The following is a 27,626-nucleotide window of genomic DNA, read 5'->3' as shown; positions in this document are numbered from 1 at the left end:
TTACTGTCTCTTTGTTCGTGTAGGACGACGCCCTATCAACTTTTCCTTCTTACCGAGAATGGCAAGGCTTGTTTGCAGTCCGGAAGTCGCTACTAAGGTTTCACCATTACTGAGAAAACTTGTTTATCGCTCTGCTTGGGGATCATTTTGTAATGGAAGATGCAACCTACGGCCGTGGGCAGAGAGGAGAGAAAATGGCGGCGGCCGGAGCCTGACGCTGACTACTCACTCCCATCTAGCGGCAAGGCTGAGAATGAACCTTTCTCCCCCTGAGCGCCTACATGGCGCGTAGCGGAAAAGCCCTAAGAATTTACTTATCCTCGGCACTGTTGCTCGCGAGTGTTAAATCGCTGTGACGTATGCGGCCTGGAAAGTCACAAGAGGATGGGATGGCTTCGCTTTTACGAGTTGCTTGTCGGGGGCAGGAGACGCGGTCAAGGGAAGGATCTTTCTCTCCCAAGACCCCCCCCCCAAAAAAAAAAAAACACACACACACAGAAACTGTGAAGTTGGCCAGCCTAGTGAGACTTGCTTTACGACTGACACACATTAAACAACTGGCTTAATGGAATCGGTTTAGAAATGAACAGGGGATTAACACAATACGTGAACTGGGCTCCACAGAAATGAGGAAAGGATCGATTTATTTATTTAACAGCAACAACGAAGTTGTGCTATTCAGTGCACAGGCTAGTAAAATGTATTCAGAAAAAAGATAGTAATGTTTTTGACGACAAAGTTTCTCCACCTTCAATCAGAAGCAACTTCTAGCAAATATGTAAGGTCACTCAGGGACTGACACTGAATAATCACAGTTTACGGCACAGAGACTCATTGCTCAGTTCAGATGACTTACGTATTTATTTAACAAAGTTGAACTGGAACACTTGTTTATATTTAGTGAATAGTATTAATTATGGACCTCCTAATTATGTAATTTTCTCCACGTATCTGCCACTTTATCAATCCTGGATAAAATTATTTCACTAAGCATTCTGTTCTCTACCTAATTTTATGGTGTGGGAACATTTTACTTCTGTCAAACTCTGTATTTCCTGTCTCTTCATTATTGCAGGTAGTTTGGTGTAAAGTCTCATCTGCAATTGCAGGTTTTGTAAAACATAGACTCTTGACATTGCAAGTTTCAGATCTCATGTCAATTTTTCGTTGCTTATGTCGTACCAACATCAAGGCTGTGTGTAACTTTTCGTAACATGTCGTAGTTGTTTGCCACCGTTCCATTCTCCAGCTTGAGGACTACCCCTTGTAGTCTACTCATATCTGCTTAAAATGTTTTCAGAATTAGATATTACAAACAATAGAGTATAATTATACATTCTACACACTACTGTCAAATTTTGACGCGCGATTGTACTCAGATGTTAATGATACCGAATGCATGAATAAATATAACTCATGCCGTACGCCGTAGAGGAAGGTACAAAGATAGTATTCATTAATTCTATGACACGCCATAAAATCTCTGAGAAACGGCAAATATATGTAAGAATACACAGTTACAGAATCTGATCATGGATCTCTAGCATATCTGCAAGAACTAATCAGTCAAGTTCGGAACGTATTAAAGGTTATAAGACCTAGAAAACGTAAGGCCTGGTTACCAAAATATCCTACCCTCGTCGAGGGTCTGCGGACTCAGTTGCTCGTTTACCTGAAGTGACAGACACAAGGCACATTGACACAAATTATCATAAAAAATACGTAGTGATGAAGGGACAACAATTATGTCAAAACCATTACAGCATCTGAGAGTCTTGTAAATGCCGTCTACAAATTTCCTCAAAGCCTACTTATTATCATGTAATACGTTATCTTTCCACCTAAAATTGCACAGTTATATACACATGTATAATCTCCCCTTGTATGCCATAGCCTTATTTTTACCATAAATTTCTTAATTTCGATTTTTATAATATATTTAAATGAACAGAAAGTAAGTAATTAATAAACACATCATACTGATATTTACTTTTCCAGAACAAATCAATTTCAGAGCTCTCTTTATAGCAATGGTCGACAGAAAAAGACACGCGGACCGAAAGCGGCCCGCGCCAGGATCACTCACTATCAAATTTTGGTGCTTTTCCATACTTAGCCTAAAAATTTCAAACACAAAAATAACAAGTAAATCAAGCAACGAATAGATGAATATGCAGATTTTGACGTAAATTAAGATTTTTGTGTCTCTTAGACGTGCATTTACGTATTTATTTATAGCAACTATAATTTGGCACAGACAGGGTCGAGGTAGGTCCACTCAAAATTCGGACTGTGCATACCTCAATGCCTAAAGAACATCAATCAAGATTACAATATCAGTCCGAATTGACTGGTAATATATGATGTCGTTTGGTACATCGATTAATAAGATGTGTTAATGCTTATGGGGCTCAGAGCAGCGTGAAATTTTTAAGTGTATAATTATTTATGGCGAGGCTGCCCGGCTGGCTATTACGTCTAAATACCCCCACTGGACAGCAAGCATTGAACGGACGGTTTGAACCACGTCAGGATGCAGGATGCCAATATATTTTTTACATCTACAACATACGCAGAACTGATATAAAGCCTAATAACTCTACGATCCAATGACATTTCATCAGGTTTAAAGTTCGGAGAAGCTTGAAGGCACATTCCCCATTAGTTTTTCTCAAAGCTTGAAAAGTACAAAAAGGCAATTATTCTGACAGTGAATCTTAAACTTTAACACTCAAAGAACACTTCATTGAAAAATGTACAATGATTTATTTTTGGACAGACTTTCTCTGTTATTAACCTTTCCAGACTACTCCTACACAAGACCCATCACCATAAACATAAACCTCTACACTAACAATTTCCTTCTCGAAAGGAAAATACGATAATGTAACATACATCTCATATATGCAAATTAAACGCGATAATAGAAACAAAATTATTATAAGATAGAAACAAAGCACGACTATCCACATTCGCATATATATATATATATATATATTTGTAAATTTGTCTAACATGGTCCACAAAACACGAACGTGAAGATGGATGGATACATACTCAGCATCTGTTTCGTTACGTCCAAAGACATGGTCCCATAAATGTACAATTTCTTGTTTTTGTTCTGTGACGTAGTTCTGCATAAACTACAGGCCAATGTTCCCACTGCAATCGGAATGACGTTTCATAATTCGATTTAAATCCAGAGCCTTAAATTCTTATCGGCGATTCCTTGGAACTCCATTTAATGGTATTAGACCTATTGTTGTATCCCGGGGGATTGGCCAGTCCCGCAGGATTCCGATATTCCCGAGCGGCTAGGAATGATGGTCGGCGATGGTAGGTTTGAATACACAGCTTAAAAAGGTGACTGCCTAGTCTGACGAGAAGACGTTCGACGATTGATGATTTATTTAATAATTCAGATGAGTACAGTCGTATGACAAAGAATGTTGACTATAAATAAATGCGTAGACCAGCAGAGTTTCCTCCTGACGAGTAAAATGATATGTCTAATGTGTCTTCGAAATGCACTGGATATAAGCAAATCTCCATATCGCCCTTGTGACGTCAGTGACGGCTTTTTACATGCAAGCTGTAACGTCGTCCCAAGGCGTGGTTCTGGATCCAATTAGAGGACACGATAACCCCCGGGGACCGCGACCCTTTGCCCTGTCAAAGTTCAGGCGTCTTGACCTCGGCAGGCCTCCTCTATCTGTGACTAATTGGAATCCTTTTCAATAAACGTATCTGGAGCAGACACCATAATGGCTTCCTGTCGCCCCTGCTTACAACAGCTAGAAATGGAAAGTCTTGCTGTCTACACAAGGTCTACAATATAACTATTACACTTTATCTAGTAACCTACTGATTCTACCTTATAATTAATCATATATGTGCTATATGTGCTGATTATGATTCCCGCAATTAGATTACAGGTATACAACACTATTACTGGCTAAATGTAGGCATTGTCTACGTACCAAATGGCTTCAATCTGCTTTGCGAGTACTGTGCGTTTTCTTATTTTATCTCTGAACTTCATTTCTGTTTTCCTGGCAGTATTTACATGATAAAGGGCATTCTTAAACGTTGTGGTCGTTGTTAGATTCTGTACTACTGCGTATGACGTTTTGGTCTACGTACATCGAGTACTACTCATTCATCCAAGGTAATGCGACATGTATATCACGTATAGAGCATCTGTGTTTATATGTCGCAATTACTGTGGTCGGAGGCAGCGTGATGATTCGGCTGTTGTATTTATACGTGCGATTTGAAGAATCAAACTTTCTGAGAGCGCGCGAGAGCAAGAAGGGCAAGAAGCCGCGCACCAACGCGATCCCGCTATAAATACCCCCGCAACGTAACTGTTAATTAAATTTTGAATTTAATACGACGATCCGATTCGTCCCTCAACAGTCACCTCATGACGTCGGAATGCCCCATTCCTTTTCCATAGGTTCCCTTCGCGGTGAGGCACCGGTTGTCGGGTTACTCCACATCTAGAAGGGCTTAGGTTTTCCCCGCGTAAATAACCTTTGCCAATGCAAAAGCTTTGTTTAAAGTCTCATTCCCTTTAGACGGAATATATATATATTTATTATTGACTGCAAATGGGTTTTTACCCGGTGGCAGTAGTCCTACAATAACACACAACAAAACAACACACCACACTCAAAATCAAACAACTCATACGATTACAAAACCATATACAGTAAAACCCCTCTAGTTGGACAAAACTATCTATCCTGGAACTTGTTCGCCCCTTTTGTTGTAAGTTGGGCAGGTTCATGCACATAGCTTCAATTCTTTTATGGGAAACATTTACAGTTAGTACTTTGTTATTTTGAATTTCTGACTAATGAATGCCTTCTACCTGAGGATTAGCTTATGGTTGAGGATGTGACACTTTGAACACATCATCGGAATGCATTGAAAGTGTATAGTTATTCTTTTGTTGAACCCTTCACTGGACTACAGTACGTATTGATGGTACAGTTTCAACTTTGTCAGTACAGTACAACCCCACTATAACGCGAGTCGCGGGAGATAGGGATAAACCCGCGTTATTACGGGGGTGCATCAGAAAAATCTGTACAAGTACTGGACGTACTGTATTGATAGACTATCGCCATTTAAGAGTATACATTCTTATTTAACTATGTTACGATTGATTTTTACGGAAAAAGTAATAAATAATTAATTTGGCTTGCATTTTAATATAATTTTTAGTTCTGTATGAAGGATAATTGATGCACATTTTTCCTTTTTGCTGTACTATGGGGGGACATAAGGTACCCGCGTTATATCCGGAACCGCGTTATAGAGGGGTTGTACTGTACTGTGCTTGCAACTGAGTTAAACAGTGTTAACAGAAATCACGGTAGGTAGATTATGTAAGTAAATAGATTGCATTGTCGGTAAACCTAAAGTATTGGTGCCCTTCACTTTGAGCTTATCCATGCAAGTTTAATTTAGTGGAAAAAAAATTTGTAAAAATTAATTTACTCTTTTGATTTTTCTTATCAGTAATTTCCTTTTTGGGAAGGGCTCCATAATACTCTACAATTACCACATTGTCAGTACACCACAATTTGAAAGGATGATTTTCCCCTTTCCCTCTATCCTGGACACCTCTGTAAGTTGGACACATTATCGTGGAACCGCAAGTGTCCAAGTTAGAGAGGTTTTACTGTAACCTAAAGTGCATAACTTAAACATTAATACCAGCTAGACATAAGATAGTAACAGTAATGAATTACATACGTCATGAACTGATGCACTCACATTTCATCAGGACCTTCTCTACACTTCACTACACTTATGAAGCCTTCCCATCCTCACCCCACTTTACTCCCCTTCACTGCACCCCATTTATCACTTTTCTAACCTTCTTCCTAAAAGTACTTGGTTTACAGGAGAGAGTCCCTAAAACTTCCGCAGGTAGCTGGTTCCAGAGTTGGAGGGTCCTATTTACAAAGGAATATTTTCCGATATCTGTCCTTTGCTTTCTGGTCCTAATTTTCCGAATATGATCGACCCTGCTCAGATAGTATGGCCTTTGCCTTCCATGCCCGTTCTCCCGTGTACGCTTTGGAGAGAGCACATATTCGTGCTATCTTTCTACGCTGTGCCAGGGTTTCCCAGTTCGAATCGCTCCTGTGATATCCAAATTTACATGCTTTATTTTGCACCCGTTCTAACGCATTTATCTGCCCCTCCCTGTAAGGATCCCAGCACGCCGCCCCATATTCCAGAATCGGACGCACTAGTGATGTGTAGGCTAGACTTTTAGTGTCACTATTCCCCTTTTTGAGAACACGCATTGTAAAATGAATTGCCTTCCAGGCTTTCTTCGCCGTATAATTTACTTGCTCAGCCCAGCTTAAATCGCTGCTTAAGAGAATTCCCAAGTATTTACACTTCCGGAATTATTTGGTCCCGTAACAAATAGTTTGGTGGTTCCTTCACCCGACTTCTCGTGAAACTAACTGCCGTACTTTTACTTGGGTTAATTTTCATAACATTTTCAGCCGCCCATTCCCCCAGACTGTTTAGATCCATCTGCATCTTTTCTATGTCTTTACTATTTATAATTTTCCTATATATTATACAGTCATCTGCAAAAAGTCTAATGGTCGATTCAATGTTCCTCCAAATATCATTTACGTACGCGAGGAATAGAAGTGGACCCAATACACTCCCTTGCGGTACTCCTGACGTTACTCTGACTTCCTCTGATAATTGTCCTCCTACTCTTAACTCTCTGCGTTCGGCCTAAAAGGAATTCCCTTACCCATACGACTACCCTCGAGTCCACGCCCGATGCCGCGATTTTCATAAGCAGCCGATCGTGAGGAAGTAAATCGAAGGCCTTCGAAAAATCGATTATAATCGCGTCTAACTTTCCTCCGTTATCCAGTGTGTCTGCAATGTCCTGACAAACCGTGATTACTTGACTTTCACATGAATATCCCGGCCTGAACCCATGTTGACCCTCGAATAACCAATTCTTTTCCTCCCAGTTTTTCCTCAGGTACGATGCCATAACGTGTTCCATTTGTTTGCAGACCACCGATGTTAAACTGACCGGTCTGTAATTTGTGACCAATGGTCGATCACCTCCTTTGTAAATAGGAACCACTATGGCTTTTTTCCAGTCCCTTGGTATGTTGGCATTATTAATTGTTACGTCCTATAATCGCGCCAGGTATGGAATCATGGCTTCCCCACCCAGTTTTAGAATTTCCCCAGAAACTCTGTCAGGCCCTACTGATTTACTTTTTCCCATACCTGTCGGGAGGAGATACTTTCACAAGACTGAGCGTCGCCACTCTTTCCTAATTTAATACATTTAAAATTGCCAAAAATTAATAAAATATCTTAAATTTGGATGAAGTAAGACGCACTAAATATCATCTAATCACGCTTCCTTAGTTTATATAAACCAGATTAATATGCCAAAGCCTGGTTTACCCCTCATCCCAAGATTCAGCCCGTTCGGGAATTGAACCGCGGACCTAGACTGGCACAATCTCTAACAAGTTAAACATTAATAATGGGTTGATATTATTAATATACGCCAATTAGGCAACACGAAAGTATAAAAAAAACATTTTACGATAACGTACGAACCTGTGGTTCTACGGCCAGTAATACAATCACGAGTCAGAAACATCGTTGTCATGGCAACGGCTATAATACACACAGCTATGAATTATATCCTTCTTAATAACACGAATGAACTGGTCTAAGCTAAAGACAAATGGACCCTTTCAACGGAGTGTTTGATACTCGCCATATTGAAAAGAGATTCTTCCAAGAAAAGGCAAGTTATTTGCATGTTTACCTTTAAACATATATTTCTACCCCTCTTTTGAAGTGGGAGAAGGAAAATATATAATAAAGAAACACTTAAGTGAATCTAAAGTAGACACAGCGCAAAAGAAACGTAAAGTGGAGAGTGTACGAAGGGACTTGTGTTCTGAGCAAGAAAATTGGAAACCGCCACGTCTGAAATTTCTTTGCTACTTCTTGTTTCTCAAGACATTTTCGGTTTCCGCCATTTTCGTCTGTCATCTGCCTTCTTCTTAATTTATCACTCATAATTTTAAATCATTCTGTATTAGGTGAGATGCCACACAGAGGCGACATTAAAACCATATGGGCTCACGTCGAAAGCTTTAACTGATCTGACACTGCCTAATCAAATACCGCGTGTATTTGGGAGACTTAACATTGGACAATACTGCGTTTATTACAGAACACAGTCGAAATCACAGATACCAACACGAAGCGTTAATGTTATAGTCATTATGATTGTTTAATGTGCTAAGAGACGAAACAAAGTCTCAGGCCACTTTCATACTTAAAGCATAAAATATTAATGTTAGAAATGGTCATTGCGTGTCGTCAATAATTTCCCAAAACTTGTTAAGTAATGCTGGTGTTTTGGTAATATAATTTTCTTACCATATCTAAGAAGCAAATAGAAAATGATGGTAATAATAGAATTCATTGCTATTTCTGACATAATTCCCTTGTTTGGTACACAGACTTGTCATCTTGAAGCTCATCACTGGTAACTATATCACAGTTTATACTTAGCCGTGAGTCATGAAAGGCATTCATCTGTGGACAAAGCCCCACGTATTAACGTGGACTCTAGATGGAGCCCCGTGAAGGAGGTAATCATACTAGACCATATGAGTGTTGCATGAGACATCATATAATCCACTGCATTATCTTAGTAATTATTACATGTTCAGGTTTAAAATATATAAATATTTAAAATAACCGTCAATCACAATAAAATTTAAAGATTAAAAGATTTAAAATATCATATTATGTTCCCTATCGAGTACTCGATTTACATATGGAACTTACACAACATGTTTCGGCTATATGTAGCCATCTTCTGGTGTATTATATATAAACTTGTTACTGAATTAATTTTTACGATTTTAATGATTTTTCTTCTGATGTTTTGTCCTTTATATTGATTCACTATTCGTTGTAGTATCATTTGTTGTGGTATCCCAGGTCGCAAATATGTTAATTTTGTATTGCGCAATACAAAATTAACATATTTGCGACCTGGGATACCACAACAAATGATACTACAACGAATAGTGAATCAATATAAAGGACAAAACATCAGAAGAAAAATCATTAAAAGTCATTAAAATTGTAAAAAGCAATTCGGTAAAAAGTTTATATATAATACACCAGAAGATGGCTACTTTTAGCCGAAACATGTTGTGTAAGTTCCATATGTAAATCGAGTACTCGATAGGGAACATAATATGATATTTTAAATCTTTTAATCTTTAAATTTTATTGTGATTGACGGTTATTTTAAATATTTATATATTTTAATACTATTCACAATATGACGCATCTACAATACCTTATGTTCAGGTTTATACAAAGCATTGCATAAACCAATACGAACAGAAGTGGGAATGATCAGTATTAAACTGACAGAGAAATTACTGTAATTCTAATGTCGTCAAATAACACCCAATTCCATCAAATATCCTATGATTCTCAAGTTAGAATAAAAAGGAAAGTAAAATGTGCTTTGGTGACAGAAGATTCCTTGTCAAAAATGTATAACCCTGTCGTGGTGTCTCAGTTATTGTTGAGACTGTAACAATTTATAACAGCGACCGAAATTAAAGGAGCAGGGTCCTACAGGATTCGAGCACAATTTTCAATTTTGTTATTAGCCTCAGAAGGTTGAAGGTCGTCTAAATAATATTTAAGAATTTAGTCCGTACCGCAAAGGAAATACAAAAATTCACCGTTACAGAAATAAAATGGTTAATTCGTTAAAGGTCTTTCAGAAAATAATCGCTGTTTATACTAAGAATAATATAAAACAAAAAACAAAATTAAAATATATATTAACCAGCTGGTATATAAAATTACCACTGGCTTTTAAAGGGTTACAGAGTCGAATCTTCTTCAAACGTCTTCAGCTGTCATAACAGAAGATTAGGCAGTGTGAGGAATTCAGTGTTTGAGATAAACAATTTTATCAAAGTAATAATAATACGGAAGCCTTCTGGGATTTGTGACGTGTAGAAGTTGACTAACGATTCAGAGGTTCTTACTGCTTCCATCATCAGGACGTATCTTTACTTACTAGGAGACTATTAGAGGCTAAAAAAGACTAAAATTGACACGAAATAAGTTTAGATAGTTTTGAAGTGAGTAGTAGTACGTGTCAGGATGTGACGTACAGGCGAGCTCTATGGTTATTTGATTTCTGTACGGATAAAAGTAATCTGCATTCATATACGTGTTGGATTTAATAATTATTTTTCCTAATTTAATAAGCACATACGTATAACTCATTCGTTTTAAATAAAATCTCAAGCATTCGCCGAATACTGCCACATTACGTAGTATATAAAATAATGAACGTAGTAAAAAGGAGAATAAATATTTTCTCAAGTACCTTTTTTTGCAGTTCCTAGCAAAGAAAATTCGTCTTCATGTCATGTAATGGTCTGAAACTGAAAAAGTAGGGAAAACATACACTTCGGTCCCCATTAAGTACTGACTTAGAAAGTTCGTTGTCAGGAATTTCAGACTCAGTAATAACGTCTATTTGGCAACAGGGTCAAGTCCTTTCACCCACTGACCCCTCAGAACACAAAGAAGGATCCAGAGCTTCGGCAACTTCGCCAGTGGCACAAAAATTTTTGTTGTAGAGGCAGAAGGTTCACTGCACCCAGGGTGGTACTAAAAGTGACTGGATTAGTGCGCAGAAACCGATCGAATCTACAACAGCATTCTCTGACCTGTTGAATCGTGACGAAATTGTGGAGGGAGATGACTTCACTGTCATTACCTCCAAAAAGAAACAAAAACGAGCAACTCCTAAGCCCACAATAACTGAAGACGCAATTCACACTGCTTTACCTTGCTCTTCCCCCCCCCACCCCCCCGAGACCCGTGATTCTGGGAAGACAGGACACACCAACAACCAATACCTAAACGCCCCACGAGCAAAAAGGTCTCTCAGCTGTCCCATCTCTGCTTCATAAAGATTTCTGTGGAACCTTATAAGGTGCGAACCGTGCCCGCTCAGTGCGCACGGAGCCAACAGTTTTACCACGTGGAGGCAAAAACTGTCAGGCCCCTCCGGCCTGTGCCCACTGCGCGGATGAACATTTCGCGTGGCAATGTAAAAAGAGATTTCTCCCAAATTTTGTGCCGACCTGTGCCCTGTGCAAGATCGGGGAGCACGGCTCAAAGTACAGAGGTGTCCCTTCTTCCGTGACCGCATGGAGAGGGAGACGAAGAACAGACCTCTGCAAGAAAATTCAAAACGAAGTGCTGGAACTGGGGTCACAGCCCAACCACAGCGACCGTCCATTCCGTGACTTCCCCCCATAACTAACTAACTAACTAACTAACTAGATGGCTTACCGAACCCGAAGGTTCATCACCGAATTAACCAAAGCCCTCCACCGGACCCTGTCCTGGGCCAACAAAATCCAGTTTCCTTTAACTCCTATCTCCCATAGATCCCGCCTGAGATTATCCTCCCATCTACGTCTAGGTCTCCCCAGCGGTCTCTTCCCTTCAGGTTTCCCAACCAGTACCCGTTGCACACCTCTTGTCCCATCCATACGCGCTACATGTCCCGCCCATCTCACTCTTCTCGACTTAATCACCCTCACAATACTGGGGGAGCAGTACAGATTCTTAAGCTCGTCATTGTGCAGTTTTCTCCACGCCCCATCGTCTTCCCTCTTAGGCCCAAATATCCTCCTCAACACCCGATTCTCAAACACCTGCAATCTGTGTTCCTCCTTCAGAGAGAGAGACCATGTTTCGCACCCATACAAAACAACAGGCAAGATTATTGTTCTGTATACTTTAATTTTCAGGTTGGGTGCGGCAAATGCCTGGACTAGGCTGCTGAACTTTGTCAGCTCGCAAGTAAGACAGCCTCCTCCACCACACCCATACAGCTTCAGTCAACCACTTGACCTTTATTCTAAATAAATTTCATACAGCAACACGCCAGGCCAGACCCCCGGCTTGCACACGGTGCTAACTGCAACACGTCAACACAAACCACCCCACAGGCTACAGCGAGCGAGCCTCCGAATTCTGTAACCGGAATTTCTTCGCCGGTTAACGCTCTCTCTGTAGTAGCGGAGGACGTCACACATGCCGAAAATCTCGGCCTTTAGGCCCCAAGACCAACGCAAGCACGGGGAATAACACCACCCTTAAAGCGCATAACACAGAAAACCTCAGGGAGGGAGAAGAAGAATACTCGTCTCAGAGAGACACACACATCAATACCCACACCTGTAACCGTCCACTGATCGTGGCCTCGTGACAGCTGCCGTATCAGGGTTGGTGTTTGACTGCCTCTCCTCCCGAGGGCTATGTGGATATCTCAGGGTGTAGGATTTTTAGGGCCTAGCCAGTCGGTAGGTCGTGTTAACGGCCTGATCACACCACCCAATAATAATTCAGATTGAAGTTGGAAGGCACTACTATTTATTTGTATACAATTTACAGCTTCCTGTGTGTCTCTAGCACCTTCTCTATCGCGACTTAAAACAAGAGTGCCCCCACCTAAATATCCTCGGCGCAAGGGTCCCGGGCTTGGTGCGAAGCACACACACACACACAACCCCCCCCCCCCCCTCATCACAGAGAGAGAGACCTCTCACGGACCGCACAACGCGATCTTCCACACTTGCTCATAAAAGCACTTGTCTGTCTCACACCCAGCAGCAGACAAGAGAATTTGTTCAAATTGTTCGGACTTTCAATTCGAAATTCTCATTCCAGTATCTTCTGAATTCCATCTCAGGAATACTCCTGCAATTCATGCAGCACCCATATGAGAGCGCCCTCCCAATAATATACAATAACTCCCTAGCCACCCTCCTCGGTCACCCAATTCATGGGTAGGTTCCTCAGACACACAGACATCTTGTTCTGGAATGCCAGAGGCGTCGAGTCGAAAAAGTCAGAATTATTAAATTACTTAGAAACAAATAACATCCCCATAGCACTCATTAATGAAACTCATTTGGAATCTGCCACAAAATTTAAGTGTCCAAACTACACGACTTTCCGGTGTGACAGGCTAAATCAGAGAGGTGGCGGAACGGCCATTCTAATCCGACGGGGTTTCAAACATTCGGAAATCCCCCTTCCTCCACTCTAACATATGGAAGCGACAGCTATCCAAGTGAACATCAACGAAGAAACAATAATACTAATATCTATCTACAACCTCCCCCCCCCCCGGGCAGAATTATAGAGAGTGACATGGACCATGTTATGGCAACCGGAAACAAAGTAATTCTAGCAGGCGACTTCAACGCCAAACATGTAACTTGGAACGCTCGGCAGAACAATGTAGCTGGGCAGACACTTCTAAAACACTACTTCAAAAGTAATTACATAATATCGGCTCCATCTCAACCCACACACTTCCCAGACTGTAATCCTGGTGAAGCGGATATACTTGATTTTGCCAGTATCAGTACCGTGCTTTCCAGCCATTCAATACGCTCACAAGGCAGTCTCTCGACATCCGACCACAACCCAGTTCTTCTCAGCATACGTGGTCCACTAGAACCAGACGAATTAAAACATGCATTCGTCTACACCGAAGCCAATTGGAATCTTTTTCAAAATTACATTTCTGAAAACTTAAACACACAGTGCGTAAATGGGAACTGCTGTAGCAGTGAGATTGATACAGCTGTTGACCACCTTACAGACGTTCTGAATAAGGCCATGCACCACTCTATTCCGCTCAGAAGGAGAACTTTCAGGTCAATGCAAATTGCAGGATCCACTCGACTTCTCATTCAAGAAAGAAACAAACTGAGAAATCAGTGGCAAAGAACCCACGACATTAGGCTTCGTCCCCTCATCAACGAATTGAAACAGAAAATTGACTCAGCCATTAAATATCAAATATCGAACACCTGGCAGCAAACACTCCAAGGCCTCGACACTACCAACACTAAAGACACGTGGAGGATAACAAAAAGCCTCACAAACTAACTAACTAGATGGCTTACCGAACCCGAAGGTACATCACCGAATTAACCAAAGCCCTCCACCGGACCCTGTCTCCTTCAACTCCTATCTCCCATAGATCCCGCCTGAGATTATTCTCCCATCTACGTCTAGGTCTCTCCAGCGGTCTCTTTCCCTCAGGCTTCCCGATGCACACCTCTTGTCCCATCCATGCGCGCTACATGCCCAGACCATCTCACTCTTCTCGACTTAATCACCCTCACAATACTGGGGGAGCAGTACAGATTTTTAAGCTCGTCATTGTGCAGTTTTCTCCACGCCCCATCGTCTTCCCTCTTAGGCCCAAATATCCTCCTCAACACCCGATTCTCAAACACCTGCAATCTGTGTTCCTCCCTCTGAGTGAGAGACCATGTTTCGCACCCATACAAAACAACAGGCAAGATTATTGTTTTGTATACTTTAATCTTCAGGCTCTTAGAAATTAGACGGGAAGACAAAATATTTTGGACTGAGAAGTAGCAAGCATTTCCGGAATTTAGTCTCCTCCTAACTTCCTCACAAGTATCGTTTTGATTTGTTATTGTTGTTCCCAAATATTTGAACTTTGTAACCCTTTCAAAGGATTTATTAGCCACCCTAAGATAATTTTGCCCGCCTGTCTTCTGACGACGAGATACTAACATGTACTTAGTTTTTTCTGAATTTACTTCTAGCCCCACTTGTCTACTGGCCTCTAGTAAAACTTCTGCGTTCCTCTTTATTGTATTGATATCGTCCCCCAATAACTTAACATCATCAGCATATGCCAATAGCTGATGTGTTCCATTCAATTGCAAACCCTCCTGCCTATCTTGGACTTTCCTGATGGCATATTCTAGCGCAACGTTAAAGAGCAAGGAAGACAAATCATTAGAATCGCAGATGATATGCAAATAGAATGGTATGAATTTAACATGTCCGTGTTCCATTCGAAACAGAGTGTTTTGGAAGGATAGTAAAAATATTTGTCTCCTAAATCATACGGACCAAGCAATTAAGGCCTCAGTATCGGTTTATTTCATTTTATTATCAGTTCATTTTACTGTATACAATTTGGCAACATAAATTTCTAAAATAATTACATTTCAATTTCTAGTCATCATTGATATATTTCGAAGTAATTAACGTTCGCGCTATGGTTTATAAATTATTTTGCACAATAAATAATGCAAGACCAGCGAGGTTTTCCACAACATAAGACATATAATTCTTAACGACAGATCGTGGGTTAGAAGAATTCACGATAATAACACCAATGCTTTTATTGTACAATCTTTAAAGCAAAATATTATCTTTCGCAAATCCTAACAAATATTTTAATTCTCTGTAATTTTTAGTTGAGCCGGGATAGCTCAGTCAGTATAGTGACTAGCTACGGGCTGGACGACCGGGGTTCGATCCCCGACGGGGGCAGAGGATTTTTCCTCTAGCCTCTGCGTCCAGACCGGCTCTGGGGCCCACCCAGCCTCCTATACAATGGGTACCGGGGTCCTTTCCCGGGGGTAAAGCCGGCCGGGGCGTGATGCTGACCACTCACCCCATCTAGTGCCGAGGTCAAGAAAGGGAGGAGCTACACCTCCTCTCACCCCAAGAGCCTACATGGCGCATAGCGGGACAAACTTTACTTTTACTTTATAATTTTTAAGTATTGTGTACGTGTGTAGAGAAGTTTCTATTTTCCCACAGATCAACAGGCTAAAAATCATTGTGTTGTAAAACGCTGGTTATCCTGTCCATAAAATTCAGGTGTGGCCGCGAACATTCTGTAAGCACAGCCATTTGCTGTTGTTTAAATATAGGTTAGTGTCGTTTAAAGCAATATTTTGTTTATGTGTCCGTTGTATATGGTATTTTTCTATGGTTTCCCTATGGCGTCTATTTTGTACTATTTTTATAATATCTAAAGTTTGTTCTATTGCCCCATATGTGTGTCCCGTGTTTAATATATGTTTTTCGTAGGCAGAGTGATCCTTATTCTGTTTGATAGCTGTTATATGTTCTTTGTGCCTTTGTTTAAACGTGCGTCCTGTCTGGCCTATGTAGGTTAAAGGACATTCCATGCATTTTAATCTATATACGCCAGGTTGTTCGTATTGCTTTTCTGTGTCATATTGTTGTTTTTGTTTTAGTATGTTTAGTATGCATATAACATGAATAACTCCCAAATTTTATCACATTTGTTTACAGAATAATTCAAAACAAACGTAAGATGCGTAAAAACGGGAAGACCAACGGAACACATGTTACAATAATGAATTATTGAAAGGCATGCATTATAATATAAAATAGTTTTAAAAACAACACCTGAAGATGATGTATTACATCGAAACATGTTGTGAAATGAATGAAAGCGCTCAAATGTAACATCCTTATAGTGATGAATGGCGCTAATTTTAAATTTTAAATTGTAACATTTAAATTTTAACACCCAAATATAGTTTTGTGTATTGACCTGTATTTTATTATATATTTTAATCAAAAACACAAACATGACGCATATAAACCTTAAACTGAAATATGAGTACAATTCGGCCCCCTGATGCACCGCAGTTTATTTCAGAAACGTTTTAATAAATCGCACGGTGTAGTTGTGGGGCATCGATCAGCCACGATGTGCCGGTCCCTGGTGATCAATCCGTCACCGCTCGACTTTGATTAATGGCACGGATTTATTCGAGGTTGGTCAGCGATGTCGGACGCATCAATTCTGAATTGACTGGCTGTAGTGGGCCCATGTTTTGTGCGAAGGGGAACACATGTAACGGCAATGCTTTATGGGCAGGATTTTGAGGATAAAGGGCTAAGGACGCGACATTTTTGTTCACGAATTCTGAGAAATATTTAGTTCAGAAACAAGTGCAGGTCCAACGTCATGTTGATGCCGTGAACCATTTTACATATTTTGTTAAGATCTGATATTAGAATGGGGAAGATGATCTTTTGGAATGCGACGCCGCCCCTGTATCTGCCCAGGAGTCCATGTGGCGCCAGGACATTCATATCTTGTTGCTGAAGATAGTCCTCGAGAACATCACGGTTGGTTAGTAGTATTTGAGGTTTTCCCCGGCTGTGAGACTGAAGATTGCTGTCTTCTGGGTTATTGCCCCGTGTAGTCGCCCTGATGATGGACGCAACAAGGACCTCTGAATCGTTGGAAAACTTCCACCAGACTACACGGGGCAACAACCCAGAAGACAGCAATCTTCATTTGACGCATTACTTGGGCCCAATTCACTTCGTAGTGGCAATCGGTTTCAACTGGCATTCACACATTTTAAACAGATGAAATTAATTTGTCGTCTAGGTTTCTAGGCTGGTCACGGAAAGAGAAAATATTCTGCTTAGCTTTTATATTGGGTTTCTGACGTTCCACACGTGATTGTATCTACGTACTTCAGCAAAAGATACTACCACCAAGATCTGCACCAGCGGCGGCTCCAGGCGGGCTCGCGCCCTGACCCTTCCGCGCACACCGTCGCACCCTCCTACTCGCCGGGGCTTCAGCGATCCTGCCTTTGCCTTCCGTGGAGTGAAAACGTGTCATTTCGAAGCATTCACAAGAAGGGAGGTCGTTTTCGTTAACACACTGAGAGACAGAAATCGAGCCCGATAAAACCGCACGATGACCGCGACTGAGCGAGCACCTGCCACTGGCAGGCCACAACGCTACCCGTAGATGGGGCTCTGTGTTACAGCTGAGCCAGTCTGCACGCCATCCAGGCGAACAGATTTCTGTCCACCTCGTCGTGTTTTACAATGTGATCCCATCCCACTGAAAAAGTAAAGTCTCTTACAGTAAAATGCTCGCGCCATCAAACTTTTAATCGGCTTAGCAGGTTAACAGCTCAATATTAGTCTCTATTTTCCTTGAGTTCTATTTGGTAAATGTAGAAAAGCATATTTTATTAACCGCATTGATTATTTTCCTATAGTTCTATTCAGGAAACGCAGAAAGGCGCCGGAGAGTTATCCTTTAATCAAATGGAGGATCCGAACTCTAATAACAGTCTCCAAGAGTCTATCTGTCTACTCGTACATTCAATCCCTAACCCGAGATTCAATCGGCATAACAATGAAAACAACGCAGTAAATGTATTAACAAGAGAGCACTCTTTTCAACTCCGTTTCACCAACACCGGCAAAGCTGCGGCTGTGTAAGGTTAAAACAGCTGTACAATTTAATCTACCGAAAATACTAACGTTTCATGAAAGTTATTTTTTATGAAAATGTGCCACCATAAGGAAAGATCATGAATGGCACGTGTTAGAGAACTTGTGTACGATTACTCAGGCCTACTTTAATACTTTGACGTAACAAAAAGGAAGTAACCGCAGGATGGAGAAGACTACAAAACGAGAAACTTCCTGATTTAGGCATACGCTCACCCAGTATTGCTATTTAGCTGATCAAGGAAAGGCGGATGAGGTGCATTTTAATTGAAAACCTGAAAGGAAGAGGTCGTCTGTGAGACCTCGGCGTGGGCGGAAAGACAACAACAAGAGATTCGAGGTTTTCACGGCGGCGAGTCTGAAGATAAAATAAATTCTGTGAATAAGGCAATGATCCTTCCAATTCCATAAAATCAAAGGAATTTCTTGATAAAAATGATCCATCGCCATGAAAGTCTGTTTGTAAAAGCTGCAAAATGTCTCTGGTTCCAGATTCACGTCGAAACACAAGATACAAATGAAGTAAACAATTAGAAAACGAAAATCAACAGGAATATGGTTTTCTGAGCATTTTCTGTTTTCTGCTGATGTGATTCTGTTCCGTACTGCAATGCATCTCGATTACCTCGTCCCGAAGTGGGACACAGGCCGTTCAATGACCGTACCTCACGTTGAACAATAAATACACAGGGGCGCGGGTGATAAGCTCCACGATTTCTCAGCACCGGTGAGTTATGTGGAGAGAAATCAAAACGAATTTACTGGGAATGCCGCTGGATTGGGAATTTCCTAGCCTGTCAAATCACAGAAGAATCGCTTTTACACAACCGTCAGGTAAGACGGTCTCAACTTAATTTATCCTACGCGGAAACAGAAGTTCCAGTTGCTGCGCACAAAGCTGCGTTGTCCTATTTAAGATTTAAAGTACTACAGCAATTATGTTGATGAATGTGAAGATTTCTACTTTTGTTTTAATGGTGAGAAAGTTAACTTTCCTCGAGAATTCCAGTGCGCTGTGCGCTGTCAAAGTGTTACTGTCGCGTGATAAAGTGACCGTCTGGAGGTGGCCATCACTGTTTCGAACAGATGATCGCTGTGGTGTAATTCACGAAGCATCTAGCACACTAGCGGAGGTCCGTCTGTCGCTGCTGGCAGTCTCAAGGTTCTCCACGAGGATTACGCCATATGGCAGGTAGAAGAACGACAGTCCCCAGCGTAGGCCAATTTGACGATGTCTTTGGACATGCTGGTTGAAATTCATGGCACTATTAAAATAGGCCAGCGGCAATTTACAATACATTCAAGCTGAGGATGCGCGTCATTTAGCGGAGTCCTTCATAAGATAATAATCGGTCAACTGGTTAAAAAAAATCACACCTTGCCTCCCTGTCTTTGGCATAAATGTTGATGTTACTGGCCTACCTTCGCCTCCGCCATGTGAAACGAGACCCTTGCCATGCATTAGCACGGAGCGGAGAGACAACAGTTACTTGAGGGTTGCGCAGGGAGCTAAAAATTTCTTAAAAATGAAAATTGTTTACAATTTCGTGACCCATTAAGGTGCATATTTTTCCTACTACAGATTTACATTACGTTATACATATAATCTAAAAGCTTCGTATAAACGCCACATACGCTAATGTCAACACATGGAGCATTTCCTAAGACTAGTTGGTTCTGCTCGCCGGGCTGTCACGTAAAAGTCATTAAGGGGGAAATTATGTGAAAATTCTTCTGCCAAGTGTTAGGGACGGAAGCCAAATTTTTTAAAAAAACTACGATAATTTTTACCGAGAGTTTCGAATGCATATTCCCTGATCCGTTTTGCAATTCTAAATGCAGATTACAAATAAAACACTTATTTTAAAGTCACAGCTAATCGCCTCGCTGAAAAAAACACATTAAAAAATTTGAATCACGTTTCTGTAAGGGTAATATACCCACAAAATGCAATAACTCGCTAAATTGTAACATTGTTCGAAGTCGTTGAATTTGATGATAGGAGTGGCTTAGCAATCATCAAGTCATCTATGGAAAACACACGAGGTCAAAAGAAGTTGCTGATGAATATATTTGGAACGAGGAGGAAAAGGTGGGCGTAAACATGAGCAGCCTCATGATTTGTACTCTCACCAATGTTAGAACGATGCTCAAATTATGAGAAGGCAGGGCATTTATCACACAGAGAAGACGCGAAATGCAACTGGTAACTTCAAGGAGGACACTTGGAGCACCAAAGTATGGCTTGATTCGTCTTGCATATAGGAAAATAAACCTTCTCCGGGGGGGGGGGGGGGGGTTGCCCATCTGAGCGACTATGCTTCTCAATGGAATTACACAATCCCCCGTGCTAATAACTGCAACAAAGCCAAACTGGTAGTATTTCTGTTTAATTTCGTGCAAATCAAATCAGCCCTAAAAGCACAATTTTTCGATATATGAGTACTATAAAATCTCTATCCCGTCGATTCTCAAGCACATCACAATCTCTGGAATTTCACAGCTTCGGCTGATGTACTGCAATTCTTCTTGAAACATGTGCACCTTTTAACACATTATGGCGACTTTAATGTAATGACAAAAATTTCGCAGTCAACCGCGTATCTCTATACGCAACTCATTAACAGACAACGCAGCTACAATAAGCAAAACTCTTTGAACGACGCAGACTTTTAAATGAAAAGCCCCACACAGGTGATTATCACACGAGGCACCCTTGCTGGAGAGACCGTTTACATGTGTTGTGGCTCAGGTTCCACGCCTCTAAATTACCCACTTCATGCGGTCAGGTACCTACTGGATGGAAGGCTTAAAGCTCTCTTGGTTTAGAGTTCATACGTATTTGAAATATCGCAAGTATGAGCCGAGGGTACAATAAATGTGCCCCTTCCCACCCACGTATTCTCGTATGTCGAGAGGTTTGGCTGATACTGGAGCTGCTATTCTAGTGGCTTACCAGCTAGGGGGGAACCGCAAAACCGCAAATTGCCGCTGGGCTTCCATATGTGAAACTACATAATCCGTTTCCCTCCTAATCTGCCAGATATCACCGTGGCCACCACCAACTCGAGTGGTTAACAAATACGCGCCAACAGGTTGGCTGGACAGTGCCTGCAAGTATACGAACCACTCCCGCCAAAAGTTTACACAGTGCGCGATTAGAAAAACGATGATGATTCAGACAAGCTACAAACTCCTTATATCACTTTTTGAGCCCGAGGTGCCCCCAACAGTACGAGAACGATGTCTAAATATACGGAATTCTACTTGGAAATATCAAATATACAACATAGGCTTACCTAAATCCCCTGCAGCATGATTAAAAGCCGGGAGACGACTACGTGGTATAATAATCCTGGCGATAAAAATCCACTTACACAACGTAAAAACGTATAAACTCACAAAGTGACTGGAGGAAGACCATGCTTGAGAAGCTTATAGCCGTTCAGCTGGCCAATAAATCCCATCATTTTAGGAAACACGAAGGTTCAATGCCGTGTTCTGCTAAGTGGCCCTCTGACCCTCATTGAGAGGAGGGAAAATGGCGGCGGCCGGAGCCTGACGCTGACTACTCACTCCCATCTAGCGGCAAGGCTGAGAATGAACCTTTCTCCCCCTGAGCGCCTACATGGCGCGTAGCGGAAAAGCCCTAAGAATTTACTTATCCTCGGCACTGTTGCTCGCGAGTGTTAAATCCCTGTGACGTATGCGGCCTGGAAAGTCACAAGAGGATGGGATGGCTTCGCTTTTACGAGTTGCTTGTCGGGGGCAGGAGACGCGGTCAAGGGAAGGATCTTTCTCTCCCAAGACCCCCCCCCCCCAAAAAAAAACACACACAGAAACTGTGAAGTTGGCCAGCCTAGTGAGACTTGCTTTACGACTGACACACATTAAACAACTGGCTTAATGGAATCGGTTTAGAAATGAACAGGGGATTAACACAAATACGCATTTTTAGTAAATATCGGTGGCTTGCAGGCTGCGTAAATTATTTTGACTCACGACCATACTTCAATAAATACGAACACTAGATTTCAGCACCCCCATCTAGTGCCGAGGTCAAGAAAGAGAGGAGCTATACCTCCACTCACCCCAAGCGCCTACATGGCGTATAGTGGGACAAACTTTACTTTAATTTGTACTGAAAGCAAAATACAAATTAATTTCCCAAGAACTGAACACAAAGCAAAGTAACGTGCTGCACTGTGAGCGACGGAGGCAGTATGACCTCCGAAACTTTGGTAAACATCGACCAGACTACACAGCACAACAACCTACCTTACATAAAAGTTGTCCGGAGAATTTGACGTAAATACGTCTATACGGAAAGGAAGTTTATATATTGGCTTTATTCTAAATATTTCCTTTATAGATCCTTTACAATTGAGATAAGTTTGATTAAGACATTGATTATTTAACTTGAATTAGTTACGCTTAAGATGGATCTGTGGTAGCTGAATGCAATTTAAAGTAATGTAATCTAACGTAATGCAAGGTAAGGTAACAATAATGTTGAGTAAACAGTTGACGTTTCCTAGGTAACCATCTTACACTTTTTCGTTACACTTTTTTGCTGAATGACCCTTCCTCATAGACATATTTACGTCAAAAAATATGATGGCAACCGAATGGAATTGTTGCTTTAAAATGGCTATGTACTTACCGTGACGGTGCGAAGAACGCTAAGAGTGATTGTGTGCTCGGTCGACCAATTGCAACACTGCCCGACTGATTGCTTCTGTGGGAACCACAAGACAAATATTTCTGAGTGAGAGTTTCTTCCCACACCCCAACCTCTTGGAACCTCCCCGCCTAGCCATTACCTCCCTCCACAACTCCATTACGCAATCATAAACGAACTGACTGCTTTCTCAACTGCTTTGGGCCTCCATCGCCATGGCAACGATGGTGACAACAGGCCTTCTGAAACGTCGGTAAAATACACGACAAAAACCCAGAACCGAAGGACTTCATACCCGCCGCCGTGAGAACTTAAGATCTCACCAAATCGTTCCTTGTTACATAAAGTAGTTGAATAGACGTTAAACGAATTAAAAATAAACTCTGGTCTCAGGATAAAAAACTGCAGGTGACAGAAATATTACAGCAACACATTCCGTGACCACTTCCCACCATGATTATCCGTCGCGTCGCTTCTGCAACCGCCCTTGCATGAGTGATCGGCCTTGAGTGGGACTCGAACCCACGGTCGCAGCAGTCAGGCGCACGAGGTATATTATACAATAATTTTCGTAAAGTGTTCAAATTACAGATGGTGGTCCTCTGCTTTGTTGGGCCGTGTACGTGTTTCTTATTTTTCAACCAGATTTTATCTCACGGCCGGCAAAGCAACACATGTTAGGTAAATTGCTCTGCCCACATGAATCACGAAGTCAGCTGACCGGAAGGGGGGGGGGGATGGCTTCGCTACTCTGCTTGGCCTTCAGTCTCCAGCGTTGCGATGTTGAGAAGGAGCGTGTACTTAAATGACGTAAATACGTCCATACGGAAGGGTGATTCGGCAAATCAGCGTTAGATGCGAACACTTGGGTTGTCAATTACACGCTCCGGCCGCATTACCCCGGCACCTCTGGAGTGTGGCGCTATTGGGCCTCACAGCCGGTCTAGACTTGCGGCTGAGTCCAGGACGAATCTGCGAATTCCGAAGTCCGATAGAAATAATCACTAAGCAGACATTATCGGATTTTGACATCTTGAATTAAAAACAGTGCCGACAAAAGGATATTATTAAAACGTCGTCCAACGCCTTGCATTAGCAGATCGTTTGTAAATGGCGCCCAACGCTCGGGGTCATGGCCGATAATAAAAATTAAGCGTAATTAAGAATAAAGACCAATGTTTTCAAATAAGATTGCATAGCAGCTAATTTACATTAAGAAAACGAAGTTGCTGATAAATAAGACTGATTCTATATATTCGTTTCACGTTATTTGGGCGAGACTGCCAAAGACAGAAAAGTTTCTTTTGCGCGCGATTACATAGGCATATTAGTCTATATGTGGAGATACATTTGTAATTAATCCATAGATTTATTTACGTGCCACGGCTTAAATACGAGTTTTTATTTTTTTAAATTAAGCGTGGCCACTTTATTTTACTCTATTTGCTTCCCTATGTTCCATTTGAATGACTTTGCTACCCTGATTAATGAAGAACTTCCAACATCTTGATTCATAAAACTTGAAAGCAGCAGCAATAAATGACGGTACTGTACAAATGTTTGTACGATGTGCATTTATGTCAGATGTTAAAACGAGAATCCATCCTTCTCACTTCTTATAATCGCTGGAAAATTTGGTCAAAAAAGACACTTCTTTCTGGACTAGTAAAATGAGACGCTTCTCACGTGGAATCCAAATTTTTATCGCATTAAAAACCTGAGATCTGACATAGTTTATGTTCGAATTTGAACAAATTACGTACGCTCAGCTGGTTACAGACAGGATCGTAGAAAAACTATAGCAACATAACGGGATCTGTCACAAGTTTGTTGCTAACCATTAAAATCTTCTGTGCATTCAGGAAGAAGTCTTTACCAAGGACAAACCTTGCCATCGTCTGTCAGTTAATTTTTCTGGTAATAAGATGCAGAACTGGCGTCCATTTTCAATCAAATTCTTATCGCGTTTTTTCTTCAAAACCCCCACATTGTAAAATCAATAATACTATAGAAATCGTAAGTGGATTCAGTGATAATTTTTTCAACTTAACTTAAAAACTTAAACTTAAGTCAATTTAACAACAGATAAATATATGATACACGCGAAGTGAATGGTTTGGAGCACAAAATTTTGCCGAATTCCTTCTTCCAGATCACATGAAAAAGTTCACAACAAAACTTCGTTACTCTGCTCTTGGCCTTGAAATAAATTTTCCATTGTAAGTCTTCAAATCGAGTACGATGTCTCAAATTAATCATGAAACCAAAACATACGTAAATCTCATCATTAATTTTTAATAAGGATCTGTAAATAAAATTTTCGAAAAATCCAGAGACACGAACACACGATCGCATATCTGTCTCGCATGTAAGGCGTTCTTTGTATCTCCTATAAGGCTGTGTATCTCATAACGTACAATGAACAATGCCCTACCAGTTCTATAAGATTTTACAAAATATTAACATAGCAATTCTAGTGCCAAAATCAAATTTATTATGCCTAATAATTTCATGACGTTTATGGCACTTTCGGCGCGATTTCTACTTTTTTGTAAGTCTAGATCATGAAAGAACGTTACTAACACATCGGTATCTACGCAAAAATACTAATCTCCAGATTATGCAAAAGACATTAATAATGTTTATCTCGTAACTGCTGTACGATAATTATTTCAAGAGCGGTTTGTCCTCCTATCATGAAACACATTAATATTAACGATTGTAGGACATTAAGGTATGAGTTTTACTTTGCCTGTAATGGCATTACGGCGATATCAAATTTAATATAAATCCGTTTAGCTGTTCTCGAGATATTTTACGTAAGTAGAAAGTCGGGCGCTCTACAGGGGTACAGTGAAAACATATAAAATCTCAGGAACAGATTTCAGGGACAGTTTTGAAAGCAGGGCACAGATCAGAACCCTCCTCCGACTCTCCCAGTAACCGGATGTGTCATGAAGTGAGTCTAACCGAGTTTAATTATAAACATAAGCACGGCGGAGCGCCAGTGTTCCCCGCTTCCTCTGTCGTAAATTACAGCGATTACGGAAATTTTGAGTTGATTTTGTGAGAGGTCGTGTCGGACGGCGTAAAAATACCGCGTGCACCCGGAAGCAGACATCGCATCTACGTGTCGCGAGTGGTTTCCTTCGCCCATGTTTCCTGAACAAAATCACGTACCAAAGTTCCCATGTATAACACGTGACATGATAATATTCCATGCCTTATTTTATCACGATAATAACACCAGGTTAAAAAGCACAATGCATGACGTCCACCATTGTGTAATTTTGTGTTACATCCTCCTGTTAATTCGTGCTTCCTCCGTTAACTCACCTTTATTCGGTGCGTTAATCACAACTAAACTGTCCTGTCACTGTCATAAAGCGATCACACGGCGAAACATAAAGTCAAAACCTCGATACAGATTAACGGTGGCTGCTGACATAATCCGAGATCCTTATCCTGTTTCAAAAACATAGTTAAAATAGACATATCAAAATAAGGAGATGGCTGACTGACTTCTGGGTTGTTTCGGAGGTCCTTGCTGCCTCCATCTACGACAGAAATATTTTCTGTCGCCTTAATATTAGGAGACACACTGAATACTTTGGATGTCAGAGGGTGAAGTAGAATCAACTGGCTTTAATTAATACTAACGAACTTTTGGGCTTCAAGAAAGCAAGCCAGTCTTTGTCCACCTGAATATTCTCAATAAATATATTGCAGAAAGGGGTTAATATTATCAGAATTAAAATTTAACGTATTGTATCCCTCTGCTCTGTAAAACAAGAACTGGACATTCGTGTACCCTGAGGGAAATTTGATCACAAATAGAGAATTTTTACTTAATTCCAAAACGTCGGAATAGCCCGTGATTTATACGGGAGGCAAGTCCATTACAGATTCAAGACGTTTTTCACACTCTGCGAAACACGTCAGAAGGAATCAGGACTCGAAAGAAAACATCTTCAGGTTTTTCAAATGTGATTCTGTACCTGCGTTGTTTCAGGAATTTGTACTTCGTTTCAAGCATCATTCGAAAATAAATAATTTATCAGATGTAATACAGATTCTGTATTAAACAAGCTAAGAGTCTGCGGCATTCATAGTATGAACTACACTGGCGAGAAATAAGTTTTGTGCTTGGAAGAACACAGAAACGTGTGTCTCAAGAGTTTCCCCTATTCTGCTAAAATATTACAGCATTCTATAGCTGTCATTACCACAAAATTTCCCGCAGTTCTGTCCACACTGGCTCTTGGAAGATCTATAGACGCTCGAGAGGATATTATCTGGCCTCTGGACACAGAAATGTCCAGTTTTCTCTGCCTCCTGGAAAGGCGCACGTAATTTCTGATTTTCCAATGTTAAGTTGACATTGTCCATTACCGTTTCGAGCGCCATACCTTAATTCGTCCTGAGTTTAAGGAATGTCGAAATAACTGCCATGTATATTTTTAGTGGTAGCTTTATAGCATATTATTCAGGAGGTCCCGTGTTCGATTTAAACAGCCCTCATTAATAATAAACTATAAATATAATTATACAATGAATAACGTTTCACTAAGTAATGTCTTGTACCAGATATCAAATATACCTCAGGAAATTTACAGCACAATGTTCATACAATGGATCAAACTGTCAGAAACTCTTAGAGAAAACATCACTTTTAAAATCCGTCTCCTGTAAATTC

At 40.9% G+C, this 27,626-nt stretch overlaps 1 protein-coding gene across 1 annotated transcript in view; it reads right to left on the bottom strand.

Moving 5' to 3' along the window:
• Positions 1-27,626, bottom strand: part of LOC147870982 (uncharacterized) — an 85,560-nt gene that overhangs the window by 5,292 nt on the left and 52,642 nt on the right. Inside the window, exons 4-5 of the mRNA XM_087341504.1 lie at positions 22,913-22,987; positions 10,466-10,523 (exon numbers count right to left, since the gene is read on the bottom strand). The gene's annotated coding sequence lies outside the window, so the exon portion shown is untranslated. The remainder of the gene's footprint in view (positions 1-10,465; positions 10,524-22,912; positions 22,988-27,626) is intronic.

The sequence above is a fragment of the Zootermopsis nevadensis genome, unplaced genomic scaffold (assembly GCF_977971745.1).
Source record: "Zootermopsis nevadensis isolate Lab colony 2312 unplaced genomic scaffold, Znev_1.0 Znev_ptg000078l, whole genome shotgun sequence".
Taxonomy (NCBI): domain Eukaryota; kingdom Metazoa; phylum Arthropoda; class Insecta; order Blattodea; family Termopsidae; genus Zootermopsis; species Zootermopsis nevadensis.
The sequence above is the reverse complement of the archived record's forward strand: the minus strand, read 5'-3'. Positions and strand labels throughout refer to the sequence as shown.